This window comes from Adiantum capillus-veneris, chromosome 28 (genome assembly GCF_014529385.1).
Source record: "Adiantum capillus-veneris isolate H3 chromosome 28, ASM1452938v2, whole genome shotgun sequence".
NCBI classification, from domain to species: Eukaryota; Viridiplantae; Streptophyta; class Polypodiopsida; order Polypodiales; family Pteridaceae; genus Adiantum; species Adiantum capillus-veneris.
In genome coordinates this window covers 107,899,527-107,924,278 of record NC_140958.1, presented here as the reverse complement: position 1 = coordinate 107,924,278, position 24,752 = coordinate 107,899,527, and the positions used below count along the sequence as shown (strand labels likewise).

The following is a 24,752-nucleotide window of genomic DNA, read 5'->3' as shown; positions in this document are numbered from 1 at the left end:
TTGAGGTCACCTACAAGATGCCACTGAACTTGAAATTCTCCCCTTCCATCTAGACGTAGTACCTCTCCCTAGTTAGTCTGTCGATCAATCACCTCCGGAACATTAGTTTGATGGAACACCCAATATAGAATCTCATCATCTTCTTTCTTTACCTGCAACACAAAATAAATGAGACTTAAGTAGATGTGAACATTTGAGCTTAGCTGAGAATCTCGCTTACCTCAAAAGCACCAAGCCACCATATGTTAGATTCTAATTGAACACTAAAATACAAAGGATCATCATTGGGACACTTTGAGAGGGCTCTATTCATTAAAGTAATAGTAACATGCTCTAGCTTCTTCTCTTTAACAAGCTCACACTCATCCAGTTTCAACACAAAATGTAATACCCCTCGTGACTCTTCAAATGTGATGTTGTAAAACTCCACCATTCTCTTCTACAACATCTGCAGGTCCATAAAAATATTATTGAACTCACCATATGCCATGTTTGCTCCATGGCCACTGTAAGTTGCTTTAATATGAAAGGGTTGTCCAAGATATTCTCCCTGTGCGTCGTTAAGTTGAAGCCTCTCCTTCCAAACACTTGAGGCTGATGGTAAAAGTTTGGATTTTATTCCCTTCTTAACAAAGATGGATGAGACAGATTTTTGTATAGACGAATATCCTCTTTTGCTTACACCAAGTAAATGAAGTGTGCCTTGTATCTCTTTTGCAGGCACTGAGTTCTCTGAAATAAAGCGGTCCACTACATTTCGTTGTAGGACCTTAAACTTCATGTTATGTACTATATATGCTGCAAGGCTTCTACTTATAAGTGGCTTCAATCTCTTTCCTATATTGGCTTTGGGGTCAATGTTTTCCTTGTCAGGATAGATTGAATCTCTACATGAAGACAATGCATAAATAAATAACAGAAAATTTACTTCACTAATACTTTTTAGGCATGAAAACAATGCATAACAAGAAGAAACAAAAAATATACTTAACTAAGACAATTTAGTCAACCAAGAAGCATCACCTTAATGCTCAGATTCTTTTCTTGAGACCTCCGGATGCAACCTGCAATGTTTCAAGATTGCGCAATTTCTTCTTTCGGATACGACCACCCAAGATGGCGTCCTTCATTTGACAACTTCGTACCTTTCCTTTCAGTTTCTGTACCTCTGTTTTGTGTTGCAAAATGGTAAGCTGATCTGTAGAATGTAAATGTGAAAGACGAGCAATCTCACATTGTTGAGCTTGGAGAATGCCCTTATAAGTTTCAACTTCCCTTGTAAGAGATTTACAATAACCCAGAAGGCCCTTTTCTCCATCACCAGCAAAGTTCAATAAACTTGTAGGATCGACAAACGGTGGAGACGCATTAGTCATTGGATTCTTAGGATAGAGAGAGCCTCTCGTCCAGATATCTATGTGTTTAGCTCCCTGAGCTCTGAGCGTGTCTATGGATGCGGGAGGTATATGTGTGTTTTCTTTACTACGCTAAATCCATGGTTGGTACTCATTGTCCAAATCAATGTGAAGGTGTTATTTGGCTGGTTTTTGCGTAAAATTTGTGCCATTTGAGGAGTGCACCATTAGCCAAATGTGCAGGTTTAATGAAAAGTGAATAGGCGGCTGCGCCTTCGTCCGTCCATGTTAGCCTCATTCCCTCCATGTTGACGAGGTTCATTCAATGCAACTGAAAAGAAGATTATCCCTCAATCATTACGGACGAATGTTCATAAGAGTAAAGAATCTACTTAAAGTACACTTTTTGAATTTTTACCATGAAAGATCCACCTCTATTATTCGCCATATTTTCTAGAGAGAGAGAGAGTGTGAAAAATACATTTTCTTAGAAGGACCTCTGAAATTTCCTAATGAGAATCTTCCAGCATTTTAAAGGTTTTGTCAAACTGGACATTTATGCCATATTCTGCCATAATATCAGGAGATGATTGGAAAGTATGCATTATGTGGGTTTTGTAGACCAAAAGTTCCTCAAAGTGAGTTAATTGGGCTAACAGGTGAAGATTGAATGAAGGGATGGTTTTCTGTTGAAACATGTAGAGCTTGAAGTGCTGAGTAAGCAGGTCCAGACGGCTTTTCAAACAGAGATGTGGAGCCCAGGATATTGAAGTATGAAGGTGCAGTGCATTGCAGATTCTTGCCGGGCAGCATAGCCGAGGACATGTGGCCCAAGTGGATGATGGTGTATAGACCCATAGTGCTTGATTTATGAAGTTTGTTGGTCTTTTCAGATTGGAAATCTGAGTTCCAGATGTAAAGTTATTAGCAGTCAAAGTTTTGTCGGGGGGCAGGTTTGTGTCAGTTTGCCCGCTTTGGAAAGTGTGCCTACAGAGGTTTTTGGAACTTGGTGTAGTTTGTAGGTGTAGTCGACAGCGTATGAAGCTAGTAAGAAGAAATGGCATGTTAATTAGAGCCTAGAACGCCGAGTCATGGCTTGTCAAAGTTTGGGCAGCTACTCGAGGGAAGGTTGCAGATGATTTTCAAGATTTTGATCCGTTCGGTTGGAGGGCCATACAAAGTCCGAGGGCAGTGGGTTTTGCATTGATCGAGGTCTAGGTTGAAGGCTTTTGGGTGGGTTTTATGGTCCGACTTGGCCTTGTGAGCAGCCACTGGCAAAGCTTCAGACTGACGGGAAAAACAAAAATAAAAAGATATTTTTTTAGAGGCCTTGAGGCCTTTGAAAGGTTAACAATTTGAGAAGCTGCCATGTGGCCGTCGATTGGGCCCATATGCACAATGCAAGAGAGCTCCATTTTTTTTTCTTTTTGGGGGACTTAGACTTCTATAAAAGGGGTATGTTTTTTCACTTAACAAGGGTTCGGTTGGTTCTTTTCGGAAAGGGTTAGTTTTCAAGCATTCTTGGGAGAGCTTTTGGGGGAACCTGTTTGAGATCAATTGGAGAAGCCAGAGCACAAGGAAGAGGGATGGTGGGACAGCTTGGGGAATAATTCTGAGGCAAGGGTTGCAATTTGAAAGGCATACCAAGCGGGTGTATGCAATTGGATTGTAAAAGAGCAGTTAGAAATCTTACAGTGTATCTGTTGTACCGCATCTCTTGAGTTTGGAAGCTTTGTTTCTTCATTGTATATTGTTCCTATTTGCAGTCTACTCTCCTAAACTCTCTTGAATCTTCAATATTATGTGTAATAAACTATTAATTACATCTATCTGCACTCTATTGTCCTAATTTGAAAGTTTGCTAAGCCCTGTCTACAGCCAGAGGCCCGGTGCTTTCCCAATCAACCCTAGAGAACCGCAGGCGCACTCCAACAATTTGGTGAACTCGACGTGAAACCCACCGAGGTAGACGGAGCCAAGCATGGTGATAAGCTAAGTGAAAGAGATGCAGTAAATTATAGGGCTAATGGCTATTGTTTTGCAGTAGAAGAATTCCAATCAAGTGCAGAGCAACCCAAAAAAAATTCAAGTGTCAAAGTTAGTAATTGCAAAAAGGGAATCTAACGAGGCAAAAAGCTGGAAGCGGGAGTTGGTGGAGCAATTGGCACTTGAAAATGCCCAATGCTTGGTTTTTTATCAATAGGGAATTTTTTATGGCTATGATCCTGCAGGTTACTTGTAGTGCTATGAAGATGAACTAGAGCTGCATGGGGTGCCAAAAGAGAACCGGATTCTAAAGTTCCTCGGGTTTGTGATTCCAAATTTTATTGAGTGCATCCAAGAACATCAGTAAAAATTTGCATAACTGGAGCAAGTTTAAAGCTGCTGTTATCCATGAACGATGGGATCCAAGCATGTATGAAGATGATGAGAATAGTGATAATGTGCCTATTTATGTGGAGGTTTGCAATCAGATTCAGTCTAAGCTTGACACTGCTATTGATGAGTGTTTGCTTGAGGATGGAAAGTTATTACAAATCTCTATGCACCTGGACCGAGGTGGACGGGGATCGGACATGACTAGAGAATGTGAGGTAGTTTATAGTAGTGTGAACAAAGAGAGAGAGAGAGAGAGAGAGAGAGAGAGAGAGAGAGAGAGAGAGCGATGGAACAAGGAGGATGCCAATAGAAGAGTAAATTTATGTCGAGGTTATAAGGTTTCTACATTTATTATGAGTAGTGCCGAGGATGTGGGACCGTCCAACCGAAACACCTATCTCTCAACAAGGACCTTATGTCCTTGTAATCAATGCAAGCATGCTATGCGACGAACAAGACACGTTTCTTTGCAGCACGTTCGCAAATTTGGGAAGTTGGATCCATCTATTATAGATCGAGTTGTTGCCAATTATAACTCGTCGGACTCTAATGCTGGCCAACAGGTAGCAATCTTGCAACCCAATAGATGTGTTCACAGGCGCTTTGGTCAAGGAGCATACGTGAGGCCACAAGATGTAGCCTCTGGTAACTCGAAGGATGATTATGTAGACCACATTCCCAACGAGGCAATGTTTGAGCCCGAGATCGATGAAATGATCGAGAAGATCATGGATTCAGAAAGGCTTATGTATGATGATATGAAAAGTGAAGCCGATACGCCATTGTATGATGGAGTACGTGTTTCTAGATTTAAGGCACTACTGGTTCTTCTCAACATGCAGGAAAAGTTTGGATGGAGTGACACTAGCGTCACAGTGCTTTTCAGGTGATCTACTACAATGTGTTTACTTCAATAAAAAAATCTAGATGTATAATGGTCTAATAGATTACTTACACAAGTGTACCGCATTTTTTTCGTTGTGTAGATTGCTCAAAGAGCACATACTGCCAGCTGATAATGTGATGCCAGATTCCAGAGAGGAAGCAAGAAAGATCTTGCAAAACTTGGGGATGGATTACAATTTGATTCATGCTTGTCCTAACGAATGCATTCTTTTTAGAGGGGAATACATAGACATGGAAAAGTGTCCGAAATGTGATTCCGAGGGATATTGAGTAGACTTCCATGGAAGAAAAATTCCACAAAAGGTTTTGCGACATTTTCCTCTGCTTCCTTGCATCAAGCATTTCTTCGAATGTAAGTCCATGTCCGCCTTAGCATCATGGCACAAGGAGAATAGATCTTCGGATGGTGTGCTACGGATTCCTGCAGATTGCGCAACTTGGAAACATATAGATGATACATGGTCGGATTTCGCAAGGGAAGCTCAGAATTTGCGCATAGGCCTGGCTATGGATGGCGTAAATCCATTTGGTTAGAGATCAGTGTATGGACCGTTGTCATCATCAACTACAACATTCCCCCATGGTTGACTACCAAGAAGGGGCACTTGTGGCTAAGCTTGATTGTGCCGGGCGGTATAAAGTGAAGAATATGGATGTATATCTTCGTCCACTATTGGAAGAGCTCCAACAATTATGGAATGGTATAGAAGTGGTGGATATGATCCGGCGCACAGGTCGGCGGAATGCTTTGATCAGAGGCATTCTAATGTGGACCATGTATGACCATCCCGGACTAACAGAATGCTCAAGTGTTTACACTCAAACTCAAACACTGTAAATCTTGGTTTTTCTCAAGCTTATCTATTTTCATGTGTATACATGCAGGGCTTCAAACAAGCGGATACAGAGCATGTGTCACATGTGGACCTAGACTTAATGCACGTCGGGGGCCCTCATTGAAGAAGAAAATCTACGAAGGTTATCAAGCGTATCTTCCAGAGAATCATGTGTTAGGCGATGACTTTTTGGGAAGACAGCCACCGAAGATGTCTACACAAGCATGGTTAGAGCAGAAGGAGATGTGTGATGACGGTTTGCCCGCAGGGATGAAGAGACTCTCTCTATGGTACGAGTTACCATATTGGCCCCGACTCATGATCAATCACTTGCTCGATCCAATGCATATATTCAAGAATGCGGGTAATCTGCTATGGGACCATTTGACCAGTAAGAAAGATACTTTGGGAGCCAGGGTTAACCTTAGAAATGTGGATCGTATGGAGCAATATTGTTCGCAGACAGCATCAAATGGATCGATAAAACTCCCTAAAGTGCCATGGATTTTCACAAGAGCCCAAGAATGCAAAGTAAAAGAGACCATTCGATCTATGTGAACCCCCACTGGCGTAATGCACTCCCTCTGAACGTGTTTTATCAAAGAAGGAAAGCTTACCGGTTTGAAGTCACACGACTGGCATAAAATGTGTCAGGTATGTTTGAAGTGGAATATATCATAGTGAGAATTTTCTAACAATTTGTGTGTGGACTTTAATATCATTGCTAGACGTGTTTTGCAGTTTATTTTACCGGTGGCCATTGAGGGATGTTTGTCTCCTGACATCCATAACACAATCTACAAACTTACGAAGTTGGTGCAATGGATCTCACAAAAGGAGATCAATGTAGACTCCATTCGCCAAAATAAACGCTGCGGAGGTTGTGTGCATGTTTGAGAAACACTTTCCTACTACCATGCTAACCATCTAGGTGCATCTTCTTGTTCACATAGTTGATGAGGTGGAAATAGATGGCACAGTACACTCCAGATGGATGTTGTTTTTAGAACGTTTCATGAAAATGCTCAAGGGATATGTGCGTCAGAAGGCACGTCTGGAGGGTATCATGGCAGAAGGTTGGATGGTATCAGAGTCCCTAGTTTACATTGGAGAGTGGATAGACGGATTTGATAAAGCCTGGGACACGCTATGGCAAACCATAGATGATGAGCGTCAATCTGAGATTGTCATGTGCAATCTCGGTGTTGAGAAGAAGATGACCAAAGATCTAGAGGCTAAGATCAACAAATTTTGCATGCTTCACAATCCAGTGATGCAAAAGTGGATTTCACAATAGGAGGTTGCAAAGCAAGAACGAAAAAGGGCACGAATCGAGTGGAGACGGGGAAGACGACCGCCGATGCATTATCCGACGGGTCTAGAGAGCCTACCAAAATTCATGATCTTAAGATGGTTGCACAACCAATTGAAAAGCGCACAACGGTGTGGTGAAGACGTGACTGAGGAGGAGTGGGAGTACTCTGAGGGTTGCACGACCAAGGTAAGTTTGCAATGTACGGCTAGTAACTTTTCTAGATGTTTGAACGGCCACTCATAATCTTTGTTGTTTGTAGTATAAGTCATACACAGTAGCATGGTGTAAAGGTCGACATTTTAGGGTGGAACGGATCGACAAAAATCATTTTACTCAAGATTGTGGAATCATGGCAAATTTGAATAGTCTAGTCAACGACGGTCCTCTGATGCAGATCCTGTGGTGGCAGAACTCACTTACTTCGGCACGCTACAAGAGATTTTGAGGATCGATTATAGAGGATTTTTTGTTGACTTGTTCGACGTGAAATGGTTCAAGATAATCATGAGGGTTGCAACGCTATTGTGCGTAGAGGAGAGTCTCGTTTCCTTGAGGTGGATTCATCTAAGAAATGGACTGACCTAAGGGACACTTTCGTACTTCCCGAGCATTGTGAACAAGTCAGTATGTAAATAGTTAAAATCCAATTTTAGAAGTTATGTGCTTGGAAGCTCTCATGTAAGTTATGTGGCTTTGGCAGGTGATAAAGATTTAATGTTCGTTTGTTTAATGCAGGTATAGATGATGATGAATTTCTTTCTTCTTTGTCACCCCAGCAGTGGAGGTGGTACAAGGAGCGTCATCGCTCTCGAGCACCATCACGTCATTCTACTCCTTCAGAATCTCCCTCTGTTTCAGAGCATGCAGCATGCTCTGAAGCTTCGATGTCGACGAGACAATATTCACGCTCGTCTAGGCATCGACGCTCTAGTGGTGGAGACGGCAGTTGCTGTGGGGATGCCGCCACTGATGCCTCGACATTGCCTCGTGTTTGATGAGGCTCCTTACCTTCCCCTTCTTTACCCGCTCCCACACCAGCCACGACATCATCATCTATGCCAGGTTTGCGTGGCTATCGGCCTATCCTGGCTACACACCACTAGCTACTCCTCCGAGAGTCACCCAGTCGACACTCCTTGCTTCAGGGCCCAGACTCTAGTGGAGACACCTAATGTCCGTACCCCCATGAAGATGCTGCTAGAGACCCATGCCAAGACACCCAGGCATGCATCACAGGCAAGAGGGCTTGCCATACTCGGTCGACATCAGCGACGGCATCATCTTGGATGACGAAGGCAAGAATGTGATCTCGGGCTTGCTGCTCTAGTGGTGGCGGCGGCGGCTGATGTGGGGATTCCACCGCTGATGCCTTGACATTGCCTCGTGTTCGATGAGGCTCCTTACCTTCCCCTTTTTTGCCCGCCCCCACACGAGCCACGACATCACTATCTACTCCAGGTTTTGCACAGCTATCAGTCTATCTTGGCTACACACCACTAGGTACTCCTCCGGGAGTCACCCCAGTCGACACTCCTCCCTTGAGGGCCCAGACTCCAGTGGAGACACCTGACGTACGTATCTCCATCAAGACGTCGCTAGAGACCCTTGCCAAGATACCCAGGCATGCATCACAGGCAAGAGGGATTACCATACTCGATCGACATCAGTGGGAGCATTATCTTGGATGACGAAGGCAAGAAGGTGATCTCGCGCATGCGCGGTCTTTTCTCTCATGTGTTTAGACACTACATACTAAACACCTAGAGTAAAGTGCCAAGTGAATTAAAAGGCAGAGTCATCAGCATGCTGCCTGACGAGTTCCCCATGTCAAGTTGGGATGAGCGCTTCAATCAAGACCTGAAAAGGTTCAAATGCGCGAATACTGCAAGCACAAGCATTCTGAAGTGCAAAAAGAAATAAAGCATGGGTGGAACAGGCCAGATTGGCTGGCCAAAGAAGATTGGAATAATGCGAAGCAAGCAGCACGCGAGAATCTTGACAAGTGGAAGCTACAAAAGGAGGCAGCTAGAGCGCGAGTACGTGTTGGGAGCTCGCACCACTTGGGGAGCGGCGGGTGGGCATCATTTCGAGGCCGATTTTGTAATGTTTTTGCATTGCTCTTTATGTTTGGTAGTTACGTCTATTTGTACTTTTAAATTCTAACATAATGGATTCTTTGTATGTTTTGAACAGTGGTCGATGATAGGACATGAGCCCACACCGTACCAGTGCGAGTACGCAAGCAGAAAGGGCTTAAACACCCTGATGGACATTCTTAGTTCTCGTGGCAGCATGGTTAGTATTTCACTTTACTCTTTTACATTTGTTGTATTTTCATAATAAGCTAAGAAAATAGATTGTTTTGTAAATTATATGTTTATACTTACAGAATTGTTTTTTTCTGCAGAATCCGACAGATACGCCGCTTGGACGCAATAAGACGTCGGATTAGATGACGTCAGTCTAACCGTATCCAGATAGCATTAGTTTCCTTTTGTCATAGCATGTATAATGAGATGACATGTATACGTCTTTTTAAAACTATTGGAAAACCATGTATTTTCTCAATAATGACAATGGTGTTGTAACTATTACATTTGCAAAGCTTAACAATCAAGTGATTTTGCCTATGATGTGTACAATTATCATTGATTTAATTTCGTCAATTTACTTTTGTCAGTTTTGTATCTTTATTCTGCAAACAATACTATGCATGATGGAGTTAATGGTTATATTATCTTTTGGGTGACTACTTTGGGTCTATATCTTGCACTTTCTTTCAAAGGTGAATCTGGGTTTATCTTGGATTCATTTAGGTTTACTCTATTATTGAAACATTCAATATGGTTGATGAGTGGCAGGGCATTCAATGCCCTATCACCCAAAAAGTTTTACTATCGGGCATCGCTATATAAGGCTCTGCAATGTCGCTATGAGCGTCTCTACAGAAGGCCTGCTATCGTCGCTATCAGCGTCACTATGACCGTCGCTATAGCGATGGTCATAGCGACGCCTAAAGCTACGTTCCGTAGAAACGCTATTAGCGACGCCAGGGAGTATAAAAACTCAATGTATTTCTGTCGCTAAAAACGTCACAAGTGCACATAACCTCTTGTAGTGAAAGCTGTTAATGATAAAACGAAGTTACGGCTGAAAATAGACAGATTTGAATACAAACAAGCGATTAATGAAGGTTCGATTTACAGAATGGTTTGTAAAGAGGAGGTAACCAGTGGATATCAGTTCTAGGACAAAAAATATTATGAAATTCTACTATATTATAGTTTGGAGAATCTTCAAATGATCTAATGCCTGATAAAATTCTAAAGTCTTGTAAGGGCTTTAAGACTTTCATGTGGTTGTTAAAAAAATAAATTGTGATTGCTCCTAGGTCTCTAGACGAAGTAAAAACATATAGTTTAGAAATATTCATCTCTCACCTTAAAACCCTAAACCTTGTATGTGACCCTTGAAGTATACTTAGGATCTTAAAATATAGATTACTACGTACGTACATACTTGAAGACGATGACAAAATGGGAGGAAAAATTGATATTTTTATAGTGATCCCCTTGAGTGTAATTTCCATCTCGATGCTAGGAGGCCCTTGGGAGATTCTCACCTTGTTAGGTATGACAAAATATTAAAGATAGAATATTGATAATGCAGCTAAATCAATGGATGTTTTCAATATAAAAATGCTTATGTTTACTAGACTGGAGTATTACACGCATGGAGCCAAACAACAGGGCCAGACACCCCATACGAGAGAGCTCAATCGTATGACTTAAATCTTGGTTTGTCTTGAATTGCACAAATGCCACTCTCGACTTGCTAGCATCATGCTCATCGTGCAGACCTTCAAGACATTTTGCATGGAGGATTCTAAAATTCTTCTAGTTCCAAATCATCAACATAATGCAATGCATGGAAAACTTTTTTCCAAAACCTTGGCAAACCTACATGTGTGAAACAACAGAGGTAAATTGACAAACTTTGAAGGTTTTTACACCAAATTACACTAAAAATTGTAGGTTTTCTCACCTTCAAATATAAAAATTTTTAGAGGTTAATTTGAAAATTTGTAGGTGGGATTACACTAAACCTAGGTTTTTTTCGAGCTTGGAGTCTCTGGAGAAAGAGAGAGAGAGAGAGAGAGAGAGAGAGAGAGAGAGAGAGAGAGAGAGAGAGAGAGAGAGTGTGGCGAGACCAGGGCCACTAGGCTGGTTGTGCTGCACAGTGCTCGAAAAAAACCTAGGTTTAGTGTAATCCCACCTACAAATTTTGAGATTTACCTGTTCAAATTATTTCCTTAGGTTTTGGAAACCTAAAAGAAAAGCAACCTATATGGTTTTTTAAGTGTACATAAAATGAGAGGAGGTAGGCTACCTTTTGAAAATATGAGGGTAGAGTTAATTTAAGAGTAAATTAAAAAGTTTTAGGTTTTTTATAAACATAATATATATATATATATATATATATATATATATATATATATATATATATATATATATATATATATATATATATATATATATATATATATGTCCATATATATATATATATATATATATATATATGTCCATCAAGAGAGTAGTGTGTACTTACTACTTGAGTCTTGAAGTCTTGAAAAGTTGAAGTGAGGAGTCACGGCTCAAGAGTCAGGAAGTAATGCCATGTGGAAAATTGGAATGTTTAATGGATTATGGGAAGTTCCCTTTAATTCGGTTTACTTGAAATAACTCATGAGTCCTTGGAAAGACCTTAGTTAACATTTATTTTAAACGTTCTAATCCAGCCTCCAAGTAAACGTTTATTTTTTTCCAAGATATAAGCTGAAGGCTCCCGCCCCTTTTTCTCATCCTTCCTCTTTAGAGGTTTTGAGTTTAAACCTTTGCTTTGTGAGCTGTAGTCTGTGAGCTGAGTAACGAGTTGGGGTGAGCACTGAGCACTAAGCAGCTGAGCACTGAGCAACTTAAAACTTTCTTGGAAGTTGGCACGACTCCAGTGAAGACACCTCACGTTCGTCCATAGAGACACTCCTATATAGAGACCCCTATTGAGACACCCAGACACGCGTCACAGGCGAGAGGACTTGCCGTACTCGATCGACATCAGCGTCAACATCATCTTGGATGACGAAGGTAAGAAGGTGATCTCGCGCATGCGCGGTCTTTGCTCTCAGGTGTTTAGACACTACATACTAAACGCCTGGAGTGAAAGTGCCAAGTGAATTAGAAGGCAGATTCATCAACATGCTGCATGACGAGTTCCCCATGTTAGGTCGGGATGAGCGCTTCAATGAAGACCTGATGAAGGCTCAAATGCGCGAACACCGCAAGCACAAGAGTTCTGAAGTACAAAAAGCAATAAAGCATGGGTGAAACAAACCAGATTGGCTAGCCAAAGAAGATTGAAAGAATGTGAAGCGAGCAGCGCGCGAGAATCCTGACAAGTGGAAGCAACATTTGAGGCCGACTTTGTAAGTGTTTTTGCATTGCTCTTTATGTTTGGTAGTTACGTCTATTTGTATTTTTAAATTCTAACATAATGGATTCTTTGTATGTTTTGAACAATGGTCGATGATAGGACGTGACCCCACACCGTACGAGCGCGAGTAGGTAGGCAGAAAGGGCTTAAACACCCTGATGGACATTCTCAATTCTTGCGGCAGCATGGTTAGTATTTCACTTTACTCTTTTACATTTGTTCTATTTTAATGATAAGATAAGAAAATAGATTGTTTTGTAAATTATATGTTTAAACTTACAGAAAGTCTTGTTTTTTTCCGCAGAATCTGACAGATACGCCGCTTGGACGCAATAAGACATTTGATTAGATGACGTCAGTCTAGCCGTAGCCAGATTGCATTAGTTTCCGTTTGTCATAGCATGTATAATGAGATGACGTGTATACATCTTTTTGTAACTATTGAAAAACCGTGTATTTTCTCAATAATGACAATGGTGTTGTAACTATTACATTTGCAAAGCTTAACAATGAAGTGATTTTGCCTATGATATGTATAGTTGTCATTGATTTATTTTCGTCAATTTACTTTTGTTAGTTTTGTATCTTTATTCTGCAAACAATACTATGCATGATGGAGTTAATGGTTATATTGTCTTGTGGGTGACTACTTCATTCCAAAATTTCGGAGGTCATTTGGAGGGCCTTGTAAGAAATTGTATTTCTCTCTCTAGAAACTGTTTTTAAAATGTACTTGCACCTTGTGAGTACGTCCAAAAGGACAACCAGACACTCTAAAAAGTAGATTTATATTCCCAATCGTCCTTGAAAACGGTCAATTTTTTATTTAATGCGAGCGTCTTTTTCAGGAGGCAGGTGCGGTGCGTTCAATGCAGCTTACGTCATCACTGGAACTTGAAAAGTCACAAACTGTGAAATAGTGATAGATTTTGAGGCTTTTGACACCACCAATGCGTCCGCAACGTCAAAATACCCTAAAAACGATTGTCTATTTGTCTCATTCCGACATGCGGAGAGGCAAAAAATGTCAAAAAACCCCAAAAAATGGGCTTTTTACTTAAGGCGCGTGAGGAGGCATTCTAAAATTCTAGAATACCCCCCTGCGCGCCGTTAGTACAAAGCTCTTTTTAGTGGTTTTCCTCTCAAAAAAGCACCTTTTAGTGTTTTTTTGACATTTTCCTCTCAAAAAGCTCCCTAAAAAGACGAAAAAATGGGCTTTTAACTAATGGCGCGCGAGGAGGCATTCCAAAATTTTGGAATGCCCCCACGCGCACCGTTAGTAAAATGTTCTTTTAAGGGTTTTTGAATATTTTTTTGCTTCTTTGGATGTTGGAGCGAGGCAATTGGACATTCATTTGTAGGAAATTTAAGCGTTCCGAACGCATTGACAGTATCAAAAGTTTCAAAATTTTCCACCACTTGATAGTTTTGTGACTTTTTGACTTCTAGTGATGACGTAAGCCGTATCAAATGCACCGCATCTACCTTCTGAAAAAGGTGCTCGTAATAAATGAAAGAGAGTGATCGTCTTCAAGGACCACTAGATTATTAAATGAAGAGAGGGACACCTTTTATATTTTTGTTAATATCAATCTATTTTTCTACGTAACGTAGGCTCTTCTTTCATTGGAGGAGCTTATTTTCCTCTCTCTTCCAAAAGGCCCTCCAAAAAACCTCCGAAATCTCCTAATGTGGATCTATACCTGGCACTTTCTTTCAAAGGTGAATCTGGTCTTATCTTGGATTCATTTAGGTTTACTCTATTATTAAAACATTCAATATGGTTGATGAGTGGCAGGGCATTCAATGCCCTATCACCGAAAAACTTTTACTCTCGGTCTTCACTATAAGCGTCGCTATATAAGGCTCTGCAACGTCGCTATGAGCGTCGCTGTAGAAGGCCTGCTATCGTCGCTATCAGCGTCACTATGACCGTTGCTATATAGCGAAGACCGTTGCTATATAACGATGTTTATAACGACACATATAGCGACGTTCCCGTAGCGGAGCTGTTAGCGACGTCGGACAGTATAAAAACCCAATGTATTTTCGCCGCTAAAAACGTCACAAGTGCACACAACCTCTTACAGTGAAAGTTGTTAATGATAAAACGAAGTTGCGGTTGAAAACAAATAGATTTGAATACAAACAAGAGAATAATGAAGGTTCTATTTACAGAATGGTTTGCAAAGATGGGGTAACCAATGGATATGAGTTCTGTGTCAAAGCCATACTAAGCTCGTACAATAACTACAAATGAAACATTAATCATAACACTTGTAGTTAAAGGCCATTGCACTTTTTATGTTTACTATATCTTCCTTGTTTCCTTCTAGTAATTATCTTCGAAGGAGCGCTCTAGGATAAAAAATATTATGAAATTCTATTGTATTATAGTTTGGAGAATCTTCAAATGATCTAATGCGTGATAAAATTCTAAAGTCTTGTTAGGGCTTTAAGACTTTCATGTGGTTGTTTTAAAAAAAATGTGATTGCTCCTAGGTCTCTAGACGAAGTAAAAACATACAATTTAGAAATATTCATCTCTCACCTTAAAACCCGAAACCTTGTATGTGACTCTTGAAGTATACTTAGGATCTTAAGATATAGATTACTACGTACATACCTACTGAAGACGACGACAAAATGGGATGAATAATTGATATTTTTATAGTGATCCCCTTGAGTGTAATTTCCATCTCGATACTAGGAGGCCCTTGGGAGATTCTCACCTTGTTAGGCGTGAAAAAATATTAAAGATAGAATATTGATAATGCAGCTAAATCACTGGATGTTGTCAATATAAAAATGCTTATGTTTACTAGACTAGAGTATTACACGCATGGAGCCAAACGACAGGGCCAGACACCCCATATGAGAGAAATCAATCGTATGACTCAAATCTTGGTTTGTCTTGAATTGCACAAATGCCACTCTCGACCTGCTAGCATCATGCTCATCGTGCATACCTTCAAGACATTTTGCGTGGAGGATTCTAGAATTCTTCTAGTTCCAAATCATCAACATAATGCAATGCATGGAAAACTTTTTTCCAAAACCTTGGAAACCTACATGTGTGAAACAACAGAGGTAAATTGACAAACTTTGAAGGTTTTTACACCAAACTACACTAAAAATTGTAGGTTTTCTCACCAAACTTGGTGGACTGAATGTGTGAGTGTGGCTGCCATGCAACAGGTACCCTGCACTTGCCACCATCAGTGCTACTACGGCACTGCCACAGGCTCCAAAACTGCATGGCGGGTTGTACGGGTTGTACTGCCAAAGGATGACGTCGGGTGCAGTCTACAGATGAGGGGTGACTTGCTTTTTACTGCTTGGAAGTTGGAGCTTGGCGGAAAAATGGTCCACGTGTGGGCATATATGTGGCGAATCGCGATAGTGCATGGAAGGCTGGAGCTACAGGTTGGTACCGTTTTCTCGCATCAGCGTATGGCCGCTATCGTGTGTGGCCTGTCGAAGCATGGTGTAAAGATGGCGCTATCATCGATGAAGGCAGTGGCCAATAACTCTCACCTTTTTCTTTTTAAATTAATTTTGATATAAAAAAGCTTATCACCTTTTTTTTTGATCGGTTTCTTTCCCACCGTCACACTCTTATGCTAACGCTCATTATGAGCATACCATCGCTCAAAGTGAGCCGACCATCCCTCGACAATGCCGCTCTTGTATGCCGTTGTTCATGTGATGCCGGCTACCGCACAGGTTCTATGTGATGTTGCCCACCCAATTTTTTAAAAAAGAGACTTAGAGCCGAGTTCCCTATGGCTTATAATTTTAGTGTGTTGAGTGGTCAGATTATAAAAATTTACAAAGAAATCCTTCTTCTTATTGAGTGGTCTAATTAAATATTCTTCTTAATCACATGCACCCTACCAGTCTTTTAACAAGCTATGTCGATATTTATCTAGTGCTTACACACACACACACACACACACACACACACACACATAGATTAATACTATACAAGATTTGCTCATGGTATAAAACGGTATTTTTTACTATCCTAGTCAGATCTATTTCTTTAATTACAAATTTATGAAGGATTAGCAAATAATTTATTCAAAGATTTGTAAGGAACAAGTAATATATTCAAGGACGTAAAAATTAAATAAAATAGAAGAGAATTTTGGCAAGTGTACTTATCTCTCGTGCATAATCACATATATAGATCTACATTCCTGGGAGAAGAAAATCATGCACTTCGGGTGTTTGCTTATTACCAAGAACAGATCCATGGCTTTGATACCACTGTTACAGACGAGAGCATAGAGAGCCTTGAAAAATAGACAAATAGTACGCTAGAAACGATACAATCGATCAATCTGTATACCTAGATAGTTGCACGAGCACATATTATCATGATTTGAGAGGCTAAGAGGGCCAAGGCCACTCATGACCATGAGGCCTAGTGTGAGTAGCATCCCAACGGATGAAAGTGCTCATGCACTTGGGCCGCAAACAGATCCCAGTGTCGGATCAGTCCCAAGTGAATCTTGGTTTATTAAAAACTTAGTGATCTGGAAGCAACTGGTTTCTTTATTCTCAACTCTCGATCGCGTTCCTGCACCGCACCCTCACCCACCCAGCTCACTCAAGCTTGTCAACTTCAGTAGTGTGCTGCATATATTGTCCTCTCCTCTGCCCGTTTGGGGTGGATGCTTGCAGTGTATCCAGCTCCCACATAGTTGGTTCTTTTTGCACTTGTTTTGCACGCTCATTTTATATTATGCCCGTTGTCAGTTTATCTTATGCGTGTTGGCCTCACTTTATCTTCAGCGTGACTTAGTAATCTATCTTCAGCATTTTTAGCCTTTATCTTTGGCGTTGTTAGCTCTTTTATTCAGCGTTGGTCCATTTCTTTGTAGCCCCTCAGTAGAGACCAGTCCTACTCGACTACGGCTTTTCTTGCCATCTGCCCCACTACCACTAAGTGTTGCTCCATAGAAAAGCCTAACATGGATGCAAAGATGGTCCCCTTGGAGGAGGACCTTCTTAAGGTCTCGAGCTTGCAGATGCTTGTCGCTAGGAAAATACTGTTGCCAGAAGGTATCATGACGATGAACATAGGGGTTTATTAAGTCGGCATCGCGATCACCAAGCACAGACATGACGATAGGTGAAGCATCGACAAAGGGTCCGCCACAGACAGAAACTAGAGAGTTTTCGTCTTAGAAGACTTTCCCTAGTAAAGAAAAAGACAAATGGTCGACTCTAGCAATAGAGGATTTAACATGAGGTAAAGACAATCAAAGCAGGGGTACAATCAAGGCACCATTTTTGTGAACGCCAGCAAGTTGGATTCTAGCTCTACTTCCCTCAAACCAGGCATCAGATCATTTGCGAGCATTCTAAAGGGTCCCAAGCCGATGGATAGCAACAAAGTCACAACATTGGAGGTATCTACTATTGAAGGCCATGAAAAATTGATAAATGAAAAGACCCGAAGTAAAATAAGTTAACAGACAAATAGAGATCGGCCCTAGTGGTAGCAAAAGAACTAGCTTACACCTGATTGCATGTGGGCTATTCAAACATGGTCTTGCAGATCGACCTTATAGTGCTTTAAAGAAGTCTCTTCCACAACAATTGGAGATAGCGGAGGCTATCACGGTTGCGATTCATGTGCTAGACATCATTGCAACCATTTTTTGTTAGCATTTAGTTTTATCAGCAACATTCATCCAAGGACTTCATACAATGGACTTTTGAATCTTTTGGCTCTGCTTTGTAAGAAACACATTAATATGCAAAGTATTTAGTATATGGTCGAGTATATTAGCATGTATTTAGATTTATTAGAAATTTCCATCCTAGGATTTTATAGGATAGAGCTTTTTGATTCTTGTGACTTTGCCTATAAGCAAAACACAACTTGCCGCTTGAGATTGGGTTTGAGCATGGAAAATTTCAGAGTTTTAGGACTTTGGGCATCTCACAAGGCTTTCAGACATGTTATTGGCTACTAAAAGGCTACGAAAGTGGGAATGTGGACATATCCCCAAATTTGAAGGCCATCCATTTTGATAATTGAGGTGGTGTATAATAGGAAATCAAAAGGTTTAATTAAAAGGTATTTTTGTATGTTGGGGATAAGGTTTTTCAAGAGTAGTAACTGAGCACCATATTCCAGCTATGGGCATATATTATTGCGTTTGGGAATTATGAAGATATTTTTTTCTCAAGCACATGAACTTAAGATCATTAATTGGGACACTGGCAGCCCATGGAGTGAAAGATGTGAATTAATAAAGTCTTAAAAAGCTTATTGTAGAGAGTGGTAGTCAAGGAAGAGAGAATCCAATTCTTTTTTGAGCTCATGCTGAAGCGTGCAAGGGTCAAATGATGTCGATCAAGAGACAAGAAAACTTCATAGCAGTAGGGTGAAAGCATGTTAACCTGTCGCGCTTTTTGTGCTAGTTAGCAGTTTCAAGTTAGCACATCTTCAAAAAGTTGGGCGTCCGGTAAATTTTTTACAAATAATATCAAAATTTGTCGGAGGTTGTACATTTGGATTCCTTGTTTCAAGTGCTTTCTATTGATATATCATATGTCGTAGATCTTGGAGATGTAGCTCAAGTTATTGTACTAGTTAGCATATGTCAAAATTGTGCTAGTTAGCATTGTTCGGGACATGAAAAAGCATGACAGGTTAACATGCTTTCACCCAGTAGGGCCCCGGGGAGTTCACTATGTAAAAATTGCATATAGTACGCGCGAAAAAGAGGTATTTAAATAATCCCTTATCTGTATATTTTCAAGTACTATATGAATCCCTTATGTGTGCATTTTTGTAAAAAAGCTAGCCTTTATGTATGAACATTTTCACTTTCTCAATTTAAAAATATTTATGTAAGTATATTTTTCTATAAATATACCTAATTATAAACCCCTTATTTTGTTTGCACATGTTGTCTTACATATTTCCTAGTGGACACCCCGAGAGTAGGGCATTGTGTTTTGGCACCAAAAGCTTGCCATTTGATAACGATGACTTCCATGCCATCAAGGATCACTTTCCCACGGCTTGCTATTAAAAGAAACTCGAAACTCATATTTAAATCAATGACATGTTTTGGCTAAACTAGCATAATTAGAGGGATCTCAAGAGTATAAAAGCAAGAGCTTGAACATTTATTAAGGGGTGATAGTGCAAAAATTCAGTAAGGAAGAAGAGACAATTTCAAGAAAAAGGATAGAGGGCACTCAAGGAAGAACGAAGCCAGTGGAAGGCATTCAAGGGCTTCAAAGCCAATTCAAAGAGAAGGGAGGAAGAGAAGGAAGAATGGAAGAAGGAAAGAGGAGAAGAAGATTCATCACGGTATGGAGAGAAGAAAAACTTGACCTTTCCCAACAATCAGGAGAATCGAGGTCACAATACAACAAGAAAGACATTCACAAAGTAGAAGACAAGGTGGGGATAAATTCAATTAGAAATTATTAGAGAATACATAATCAAAGAAGAGGACAAGGAGTAAGAAAAAAAAGTGAAGCAAAATTAAAACGGACACTCACAAAGGTATTTAGTTGGGGTAACGCAGAGTTGAATCTCTCAAGTAAAGGGTAATTCGAGCGAGGACCCTCAGAGAAGGGTCTTCAAGAGGAGAACACTTAGATTCAATTAGGGGGAATTCATATAGATATTCAATAGAGGGCATCCAGAAGGTTAAACGGTGCTGTGATTTATAGCTAGACAGAAATTTCAAATTTTTACCGAGAGAAAAGTTTGAATCTTTTGAGCTTCAACTCAAAAAATTGGGGTGAAATTTATTGTATTGCTTTGGATTTAATAGAAGTAGAGTGTTGTTACAGTTGTAAAGGTGCATATTTGTTCATCAGTGTGTGTCTTTTGGTCGATTCGTTTTGCAACTCATGTAGCCAGAGGCCTTGCACATATCCGACTAAAATAAGACAACTTCTTGGGCAAGATATGTCTCAATGTAGGGATGATAGTCGGTTTGGTACATCTCATTTTAGTATATCATCTTGAAAGATTCTCATTAGGATACTATTCTAGAGGATTCTTTGATTATGCCAGTGGAGCTTATTTTTATAAGAGAAACAAAAATTTAATTAAACAAAAAGGGTGCGCAAGGCCTCGAAGGTAGGGAAAGAGGTATCCAAAAACAAAACAAGATGCTATAAAGCCATATAGTCATGTGACATAGAAAGTCCCTCTCTAGAGAAGAAATGGAGCATGAAGGGTCTCCAAATGTGCCATCTATTGACCCTTTGTAGCAAAAGGAATCTCTGAATTAGTGTCCTTCATTTGAGTAATTAGACAATAGGAAACATCTTTCTTGAAATCAAACAACATTACTGGGCTTGAGTATCATCTTTGCCTATGAAAATGGCACCATTCCTTTGAATCCAACGATGCCACACATAAATTGCCCTCCAAAAATTCCAATGTGGGATGTATAAATGATTACATTCACCTACTAAAAGCTCTATGGTATTAAGAGCTTGAGGATAAAGAGAGGGGAGACAATATTTTTGAAAAATGAAGAGCTTTTGCTTCACATATGGACAACCTAGATAGATATGTGAAATGTATTCTGTGAATTTACATATGACACATAAGCCATCCCTATTTTAGCTTTTCGAGCTCTTGAGAAGGTTCATAGTTCGTGTTGAAAGGATCAACCACAGGAGAAAGCTATGTTTTATGGGAATAGGAAAGCTTCAAATACACTTAAATCCTATAGATCCATTGTTTACTGCTCCACTATGTCTTTCACCTTTGGTTGAGCTTACTCTCAAGTTTTTCTTTGAATGGAGAAATCTTTCAAAAGGGTGTATAACACGATTGGGCTACAAATGAGATGTTAATTTCCTTATTGTGGAGCTCCAGTCGACTGCAAATTCAAAAAAAGTGGGGAGCGCCAAATACATCGCGACATTTATAGAGCTTTGTATTGTTAAACTACTAATGCATAACCCAGAGCGGTCTTGCAAGGAGAGAGAGAGCCTGTGTTCTGTTTAGCGATGGCTTAGCCTCGCCTAATCTCTCTCGTGCCTACCCTGATAGGGCAGGATGTTTGCCTCTTCATCTTTCCCTCACCGCCCCTCGTTACCCTCGCATGGAAACTCCTCGAGTGCATGGGATGCAGCGAACCCCCTCCCCCATCGTACGACTCTGCTGCTTCCCAATGTCCCGTCCATCCAGATGGCAGCCTCAAGTCTCCACAGCCTCAGGTCCTCTCAAACATGGACCCGCTTATTGCAAAAGTTCTCCCGCCTGAGTTTGCTGAAAAGCTCATGCAAGCACTCTCCGCTCGTCAACAGGTGTTGTAGAACAAGTCCACTGTCCCCGATGGAGCAGAAGATTTTCGATGTTCGTTAGGGAGAGATAACGAGCCTGTTGGAGCTGCTCCCCGATTTAGCATATGTCTCCCTCCCTCGGACCCTCAATCTGGGGACTGTACAGGCAACGCTCAAGCTAGCAAAGGGCAACCTTCAGAAGGTATGCCTTCAGTAATTCTGCCTTCTGTTCAAATCAGAAAAGTGGAAAGGGACCTTGAGAGTCGAGCCATTATTGGCCTCTTAGCTGGTCCTCGCCCCCCGGTGGACATGTTGAAAGCCTGGGTGAAGCAATAGTGGTCAACCAAAGGACTAGAAGTGGAAACCATTCAATGTCTACCTAAAAACCACTTTCTCTTTGTTTTTAGAGAGCCTGAGATGGCATTCCAAGACTTGAGCTATGGGCAATGGGTCATCCGTAATTCCCCGCTTTGTCTATTCCGTTGGAACAAGTCCTTCAACCCAGAAACGTCGGCTTCGAGGAACTACCTAGTGTGGGTAGAACTCCACAATCTACCCATACACCTCTACAACCACCTTGGACTCATTGCAAGGGCGTTAGGTAAAGTTCTAGGAGGCAGATTGAGACAAGACTTCTACAACCTTGCCTGGCACCCTCAAGTCCTTGTGGAAATGGACATTTCCAACCCCAACCTGCTCCCTTCTTCTATTGAAATCTGCATTGATGATGGTGAGGTGCTTGAGCCGGCCATTGAATATAAGTACCTACCTGACACCTGCTTCCTCTGCCGAAAGCGAGGTCACTTTGTGAGGGAGTGCCCGAGTAAGGCACCTCCTAAGGCTCTCTACCCCCTCAACCCCCTTCTGACCGGCCCCCTAAGGACGATGATGTTGCTCAGCTAGAGGGTGCCCAGAGCAAGAACAAAGGCAAGGCCCACCAGCCGCACAACAAGTCTGCCTCGGCTAAGAGACAGGACTCAAAGAGAAAATTTGCCCATCATAACTGATTTGCTATTCTCTCCCATATTTAGGACTATGTCGATTCCGATTCAGAAGATTCAAGGGAATGCATTCCTCTCACCCAAGTGCAGGAACCCGCTCCAGCTTCCAGGTTAGAAGCCGAAGTCAACTCAATGAATAACCAACACTTGCCAGACCTTAACAAAGAAAACATGGCAGTTGGTGAGGTCGCCCCAGCCGCAGACTCTTGTGGTCCCTCCCCCATGGAGGTTCTCAAGGATAATGAAAGGAACCATGCTAGTGTGGCACAGACCCCACCTCGACCCTCAGGGAAAGCCAAAAGAGGTGCTAAATGAATGTTTTATCTTGGAATGTGAAGGGGATTTCAGATCCCAACAAATGCAGGAAAATTGCTTCGTGGCTTCGACATAATCCGCTGGATTTTTTGATTCTCCAAGAAGTGAAAGCTGTTGGTGCTGACCTTACCAAGGCCTTAGATAGTATTTCCAAGCGCCATTTTTGGCTTCATGATACATATCCCCAAGGTTCAAGTGGTTGTGTTATAGGTATTCCTGAGGAGTTTAAGCATGGAAACTTGCCTTAGATAGTATTTCCAAGCGCCATTTTTGGCTTCATGATACATATCCCCAAGGTTCAAGTGGTTGTGTTATAGGTATTCCTGAGGAGTTTAAGCATGGCAACTTGTCTCCCCAAGTCGGCCTGAATTGGTGCTCTGTAGTTCTGCCCCTCCCCTTCAATGCCAGACTTGTAGGAATATACGTTGGAGGCTCTGTCTCTGATCGAATCAAGATATGCGAAGCTCTTGCTACCTTCCAAGAACCCCTCATCATTGCTGGAGACTTTAATATGGTCGAGTCTTTGGAGGACCTGTTTCTCTCTAAAGGCACTATTTTGAGAGGGGCAGAGCAAGCATCCTGGGAGAAGCTCATGCAAGAACATCATCTGTGGAATGCAGGAACTCTGGGAGAGTTCACATGGCAAAATTATAGTAGAGGAGAGATCTCAAGAAAAGCTCGGTTGGATAGGGGTTATGTCAGCACCTCTGTTGCCAACTCCTTCTCGAGGGTTTAAGCCAAGCCTCGGTATAACACTTGTATCTATGATCATTATCCCTTCGTTCTTACCTTGGATGAGAAGGAATCAAAGGTTAGAAATAGCTGGTTTCACATGGACCCGAGATTACTCAAACTTCTTGTAGTTCAGGAAACCCTCCAATCCATCTAGTCCAATGCCTTTAAAGCTAATCGCTCTTCTGCAAGAGCTTGGAGCAGGGCTATGGAGGAAACACAAAAGAAAATAATTCTGTTTAGAAAAGAGGTCACTCTTATCCGCAAAAACAGAAGCGACAGACTATATGAAGAACTGGCCAATCTGGAAGTTTCTCCCCCTTCTCCCAAAGCTCAGAATCTCATCTCAGCCATGCGCAGTCAAATCCGACATGAGGAAGATGTTTTGTTTCACCACTCCTCGGCATTCTTTAAGCAGTGGTGGGCGGGCAAAGTGGACAGACCCACCAAGGAAAGGCTTAAGTCTTTGCGCAAGAAGAATGCCAAAGAACGCATCCCCTACTTCCAAGCTCCCTCCCCTATTGAGTCTGATGCCCAGAATCTTGAATTTGTAAGAAGTCACTTTGTCTCTTTGTTCAATCCTCTAGAATCCCTCTCTCTAGAGGCTACTGAAGCTCGCATTGAAATGCTAGCTTGCAGAACCAAGGTCATTCCGGACCAGGAGGCTGCTGTTGTGGAATCCCCTTTATCTCTCTCTGACATTTATCAAGCTATAGAAAATATGAAACCTAATAAAACCCCAGGTTTGGATGGGCTCCCCTCAGAGTTCTACCAACAGTTTAAAGAGCTGATGGCTCCCTACTTACTTGCAGTCTGGGAAGAATCGCTGGTACATAAGGCCCTCCCTTGTTCTATTAATACAGGAGTCATTAAATTATTGCATAAGAGAGGGGCCAAGGACGACCTGGCTAACTGGCGACCTTTGACCATGCTGAACACAGCCTACAAGGTGTTTGCTAATCGGATATGCATTCTTCTCATGAAATGGATCTTTAAGGAACAAAAAGGTTTTATAAAAGGTCGAAAGCTTGTTGAGGCAGTCATCTCCCTGTGGGAAGGGTTCAAGCATGCTACTGAGTCGGGCCAGAAATTTTGTGTTTGTTAAGATTGATTTTGACAAAGCCTATGATAGGCTTGA

The 24,752-nt window shown here is 41.3% G+C and overlaps 1 pseudogene; it reads left to right on the top strand.

Moving 5' to 3' along the window:
• The first annotated feature begins 21,214 nt into the window (after positions 1-21,214).
• Positions 21,215-21,902, top strand: LOC147421061 (uncharacterized; annotated as a pseudogene).
• The last annotated feature ends 2,850 nt before the right edge of the window (positions 21,903-24,752 follow it).